This window comes from Pogona vitticeps, chromosome 1 (genome assembly GCF_051106095.1).
Source record: "Pogona vitticeps strain Pit_001003342236 chromosome 1, PviZW2.1, whole genome shotgun sequence".
NCBI classification, from domain to species: domain Eukaryota; kingdom Metazoa; phylum Chordata; class Lepidosauria; order Squamata; family Agamidae; genus Pogona; species Pogona vitticeps.
This window is the reverse complement of record NC_135783.1, coordinates 157162840-157169175: the sequence shown is the minus strand read 5'-3', so window position 1 is coordinate 157169175 and position 6336 is coordinate 157162840. Positions and strand designations below refer to the sequence as shown.

At 41.1% G+C, this 6336-nt stretch overlaps 1 long non-coding RNA gene across 1 annotated transcript; it reads right to left on the bottom strand.

Moving 5' to 3' along the window:
- Positions 1-987: 987 nt before the first annotated feature.
- Positions 988-4501, bottom strand: LOC144588736 (uncharacterized). Its single transcript, XR_013544422.1, has 2 exons — positions 3551-4501; positions 988-3298 (listed from the first exon to the last, which is right to left on the bottom strand). It is a non-coding gene; the product is annotated as an uncharacterized LOC144588736 (long non-coding RNA).
- Between the last annotated feature and the right edge of the window lie 1835 nt (positions 4502-6336).

Sequence of the window (6336 nt, the reverse complement as noted above, 5' to 3'; positions counted from 1 at the left end):
CTTCTGATAATTCACAAATAACACAGAAGGATGTGTTTGGATATTTTTCTGGAAATTTCCTTAAATGACATGCTTCCAGGGAAAGAAAAGGTATATGAGAATACCTAAACATGCCTATCTCCATATTTCACGATTCACTGGAAGCATCGTATGTGTTTAGCTAAACTTCTCAGAATGGGGTTATGTTCTGCCCCACTTTGGTTGTTTTTGAAACAATAGATTTAATAAAGTGCAGGCTCAGATCAAAGAAAATAATGTATATAGTATCCAATGAAATGTTCTGTGATTAGCAGCAACAGTGCAATTTTCTTACAGAGATGGGAATCAGCAGCCAAACATATAAATAAAGCCTGTGCTTACCTTCTGATGACCAATCACTTCACAAAGCATGCTGGAATAGGAGATATAGAGATGAGGAAAAGCACATAGTAGAGCAAACATAGATTTCCAGTCACTTAAGGAACCACCACTTCTAAATTCATGTGAGGTACATCATGCAATTTGACCCTCAGAGATCTAATATCGAGTAGGACTGCAGTTCGTGATGGGCACAAATGGAACTATGAACCAGGAAAAACTATGAACCAGGCTTCTTTGTGGTTTGGTTCATGGCTTGGATTATGCAATCCATTTTGCTAAATCGGAACAAAGCACTGGACTTTTTTTTTTCCTACTTGGTGCTTTGTTTTGCTTTGGCAAAATGGATGCCTGCCCCTCCTTCCTGCTGTCCCCCATCACCTCCCTAACTGGTCCGGCCACCTCCTCTGCTGTCACGGCCACCCATTTTCAGAGACAGCAGCGCAGCTTCCTTCCAGGAGCTGAGTCTGCTGTCTTTGGACATGCGCATGCGTATCAGCTGAAAGGCAAGCACCTGCTCAGAGACAACAGGCCCAGCCTCTTAGAGGGGAAGATGGGCCCCTGTCTCTGAAGATAGTGCTGGTGGAGGAAGAGGAGGAGGTGGCGGCAGCAGGACCAGGTAGGGAAGTGATGGGGCAGCAGGAAGGGGGCAAGGAGGGGCAGAGCTGGGAGATTCCCCTTCCCCCAGGCGTGATCCAGAAAACAAAATAGGAACCATCAATTTTTTGGGGAGTTTCATGGTTTTTGGTTTATGCATAGCCACAAACCACAAACCAGCTCAGTTTATCATTTTTTCCAGTTTGTGCCCTTCTCTCATTTCAACATCCTTATCTACTTTGTTCTTTAACTTTATTGAAAGAAGATAGATAAACAACAAAATAATAGTACACAGGGAATGTATAATCAAGGGATGTATACAGTAGTACCTCTCCAAAAGATTTTAGTACAAATTAAGAAATGCATCTGCATTCAGACTATTGCAATCTGTAATCAGATTAGAATATTGCAACAAATACGGATATGAAACATTGTTGGTATATAAGGCCTGTTATTCTTGTTAATATAATTAATAAAAGGAAAACCTTGGTCGAAATAATCATCTTGGGAGTGTGGTTGTTGAAATAATCTGGTCTAGTGAGTTAATTTTTCCATTAGGGCAATATGCCATAAACTATTTTTCTTTGTATGTATAGTTAAATTGCAAGTTCCCCTCCAATTTGTGGCAGTTTAGAAAAATGCTGCCATGCAGAAAAAGAGAATCATTTGTTTATGAATTAGCCATTTAGTATTGCCTGAAAATAACGTCAGAAAATTAATTCTGTGAGAGTAATTCTATTTTTGTAAAAAACCCGGACCAGAACCACTGTATTGGGGGGGCATGTCCACCACATCTGACCATGCATACTGATATTCCCACATTTCCTTCAGCAGATCAAGCTGATTTCTTTATTGGCATAGCTTAAATGGAGTGATGTTTAAAAAAAAAACAGTTCTGCACAAGCTTAACAGAATGTTCCCTAAATTTGGAAGATACTATCTTTCGGGAATCTTTTAAAACTGAACACATTCCATTGGCATCTAGATGAAATCCTACCTTATTGTAACCTTTCAGTACTGTGGAATAACCAGAGAACAATGCAGGACAATATCTTTAAGTGTAATTGAAGTAAGTCTTTAAACTCATGGGCTTTGATCCTCCAGGCTCAAGCATCAGCAGGAGGCTGGCCTCCTCATGCTTTTATTATTGAATATATATTGAATAAGGCTATAGCTTAAATACTAATCGCCTATTTCTGATCCAGAATCATTTAACTCTCTTACTTAAGGCCCCAGAAAAACCATAAAAGAAACAGAAGCTGGCAAATGCTAAAAGATTTATCTCCACGTCCAAGAAATTTCAGTTCAGAAATGGAAAAATATCTGCTTCTGTCCTCTGTGAAACAGGCACAGCCTGATATATAATATTTTAAAATATGCTGTACGAAACATTAGTCCATGGCAACTGATTGAGCAGGTTTTAGGGTTTCCACACGGCTGGAGCAGATAATTTATGAGGACTTCTGCCTTACTTAGCTGTGGGTAAGTGTATAATGGAATATAATCCTACTTGTGGATCAAGGAGCTGCATTATTAGCCAAATGTTGGCAGCCATTCCTTCAAAGTGCTCAACCCTCAATCATACGGTTTGAATTTTTCTGGATGGCTGTGCTTTGCTCCCCCTTTCCTGCCACACACACATACTTGGCCTGAATTATACTGGTTATTGCATAATACTACATGCTACTTTAGAAGTTTTTAGACAGTTTTCAAAGGAAGAAATGAAGCTTCTCTTTTCCCCATAAACATCATAATTCTTATCCTGACTGTCTGACTACTAAGGTTTCAAATGTCCAACCAGTCATACAGGGGGGAAAAATAGATTGTATTATACAGGCCTAGCTCTGGGTTTACAAATGGTCTTGCTGATGGTTCCTGTCTCTCTCCTATACTGCCTAACTGAGTCTGGGTTTCAGCTTCTCCTCATGAGTGCTGGGTAGAGATGGACTGCCAATTTGTCCTTTGGACAAACAGGTGCTTCCTAGCACCGCCTCCTCTGGTGGGCACCAATTCAGAGGCAGTGCCCTGGCTTCCCTAGCACCAAACACCTGCTCATTCGAGGGCTGAGCACTAGAGATGGTTTGTGCTGGAGAAAAGTCTTACCTCGAGGTGGAGCTGTAGTGGCTCTAGAATGAAGCAGCTGCTTGGATCCAGTTAACATTTAAGGGTCACCATATATCATGTCCCACTGCTTTGTGGAATAAAATATGGTGGTGACCAGGCGTCCATTAGGAATAGATGCTTGGGTCCTGGTGCTGGATAAGCTTTTTGAGAGGAAGGGCAAGAAGTTACAGCTGTGGGCTCCAGAAGATTCCCAATACGCCAGACGCTGACGAGAGTCTGACTGTATGTTTTGAAAGATATATAAAAAATAAAATGTATAAAATAAAATTGAGCAGATGGTTAGATTTGATGGTCTTGTAGGCCCCTTCCAACTTCACTTTTCTATTATTTCTATGATTTCTGAAATCAATGAAAAAACAAATTTGTTGGGAAAATGTTAAAAACAGATACTGTAAGGTGGTTTAAAAAAGACTGAGCACCAGCTACTCCAAGAAAACGTAAGTGGGCGCTATGCAAGTATTTATGCACTTACATTTATTTATTCAGTCCTATGAGTTATGCTCAGCTCCATGTAGTTTACAAGGTCCTTAGTCCCTTGGTGCTCTTTCCCTCTCAGCCATGAAGGTATCTCTAACCTGTCCAACATTTCGAGCAGTCTTTCTTTCAAACATCCACTGATTCTGGTGCTCTTTTTCTCCCATTGAACTAAGCATTCTTGCTGTCTCCTTGCACATCCGGCTACTCTTTGTTTCCCTCATCTCTGAGTCCAGATGATTTTTTAAATCCCCTTCCCAGTGTTTTTTCCCCTTTGTCTGCTCCCTTCTTTTCTTTCTTGCTGGTCTTTCTCACTCTTCAGGCAGGGTGGTTGTCTCTTTTTGTTCGCATCCCACTCGCCCCGTCCTTAGCACTCCTCCTCCCTTAGTACTCAAGTTGCAAGCAGCTTTTGTTCCATGATTTTGACTGAAGAAACAAACATACACGCTTACACACATGCTTTCCTTTATCTGTAAAACTAGGATTGTAAGCAGCCTTGAGCACTACCTAGTGGTGTAATGGCAGTGCAGAAATGTAATTAATTACATAAATAGTAGCAATAGCAGCATTCTACACTTCCTTTGAGGATCTCGGAAGCATGTGTATTGTTTTTTCCCCATCATTTTAGCCTCACAACAGCCATAAGTGGTAGGGAAATCTGAGAGATTGCAACCTACCGAAGGCCACCCAGTCAGGTGCCTGACGGAGTCTGGATTTCGACCTGGGTTTCCCATCACGACTATTCTGTCCATTTCAGAATACTAATATTTTAACATCACCTTTAAAAGTGTCTGGCTCTACCATGAATGTTGACCATACTTTTTCATTATTTTGGTGACAGTTTCTGCTATACCTTTCAGAAGATTAGAGGAATGATTTCTAGTGTGAGGTAATTTGCTCTGAACATCAAGGTATAGGGAGGGGAAAAATATTTTAATTTCAAAACAAAACAAAACCAAACCATCGACATAAGTTAAAAGAGTCCAAGGACATATAGGGTAAAGAGAGAGCTTAGCTAGCCCATTCTATAGAGGGCTTTGCTCCCGTCATAAGAAGCTTTCTCAAAGCATCATTAGTAGACAAAGCCTTTCTCGTAAGGGCTGGAGGCATGAGTGAACTTGCCCAATGGTCTCGTAAGCTTCAAAAAATACCCTTGGGCTTTTTAGGTTTACTCTCTGAAAGCACCTGCGTGGATCGGATTCCAAAGAGCTGATGTTTTAAATGGTACCTAGAGCTGGAAAAAAAAAATCATAATCAAAACTGCTGGAGTTGCAGCTCAGTGACCCTCCCAGCCTTAAGATGCTATTGTGTAGGAAATGTTTTTCCTCTTCAGGCAGGTTGTTTCTGAAGGGCAATAATTTGTAAACATTAGCTAATGAAGAAAAGATTAAGATGCCATAGCATCATAAAACAGATCTCCTCTAATATAAACCAATTATTTTCGAGGGTGCATAATAGCTGTAATTAACAGGCATCTGGACGGCAGCTTTTTCTCCTCCTGCTGACACAGTGTGGTACCTTATTACATCTGCTACAACATTTCACAAATGAAAGCAGGGCCCCACATGTGGGGGGGCAGGGGGTGGTCCAACAGGCTGGCCAGGTGCACAGCAGTGGCCAACATGGTCCAAATGGAAAGAACAATAAAGTGGAAATAAAACAAAACAAAAGCACGTAGGTATTACTAATATAGAAAATCACAGAGGCAGCAACATGGCTTGTACCCAGCTAAAAGCACATATGTATCTATTACATTATTCTGTTTCTATCATTTAAAGCAGTGAAAACATCTGCAATGCCAAATGATTCCACACCTATTTTAGAGCATGATGGCCTCACATTATAGCTGAAGAACATCAAAGCAGGATATGTTCTCAATCATCCCTGAGTGCAGGACACGCAACAATGGGCTCAAGTTACAGGAAGCCAGCTTTCAGTTGAATATAAGGAAGAACTTCTTAACTGTTAGAGTAGTACGGCAATGGAACCAATTATGTCAAGAGGTGGTGGGTGCTCTAACAACTGGAGGCATTCAAGAGAAATTTAGACAACCACCTGGCAGATATCCTTTGATTTGTATTCCTGTACTGAGCAGGGGGTTAGACTTGATGGCCTTATAGGCCCCTTCCAACTTCATTATTCTATGATTCTATGAAAGCACAGCAAGACATGATGAATCAATGAATCCATTACAGCGAATGACTGTATAAAAGTAGCAATCAAGTGATGCTACTACTAATAATTGCATGCCATCAATTTCATTCCGACTTATGTTGACACGTTCCAGAGTTTTTATGTTCTCCATTTCCTTCTTCTCGGGTCACCCTGGGGATGTGGGGCTCACCCAAGGCCATATAAGGTGGCTTTACTCACAAGAGGCACAATGGAGAATTGAACACCGAGCCTCTGTCTCCACAACCAGATATCTAAACCACTGAGTAATACTCAGGTGCTTCTAAATGAATGTTAAAACAACTCCCACCCGCCCCCATTCCTTCCTCGTGTTTGGACCAAAATCTACTTTCCTCTCCTTAATTTGTGTCCTCACCAGAATTTGATTTAGGAGTCTATTTTCAATTCCAGAACTGAGTCCTGGAAAAGGAATGGAGAGGAGAAGTGACATTCTGAGGTAATTTAAATGCCTTTTTCCTCAGTGCTTCATAACTGCTGCCTCTTGTCTTCCTGTAGGATCAGCAGCTGTTTGCCTCTGAACTCCCACTGACTGGATTCCATTACTACAGCAGAACTCACAATCCTTTCCTTCCACATGCCCACACATCTTTC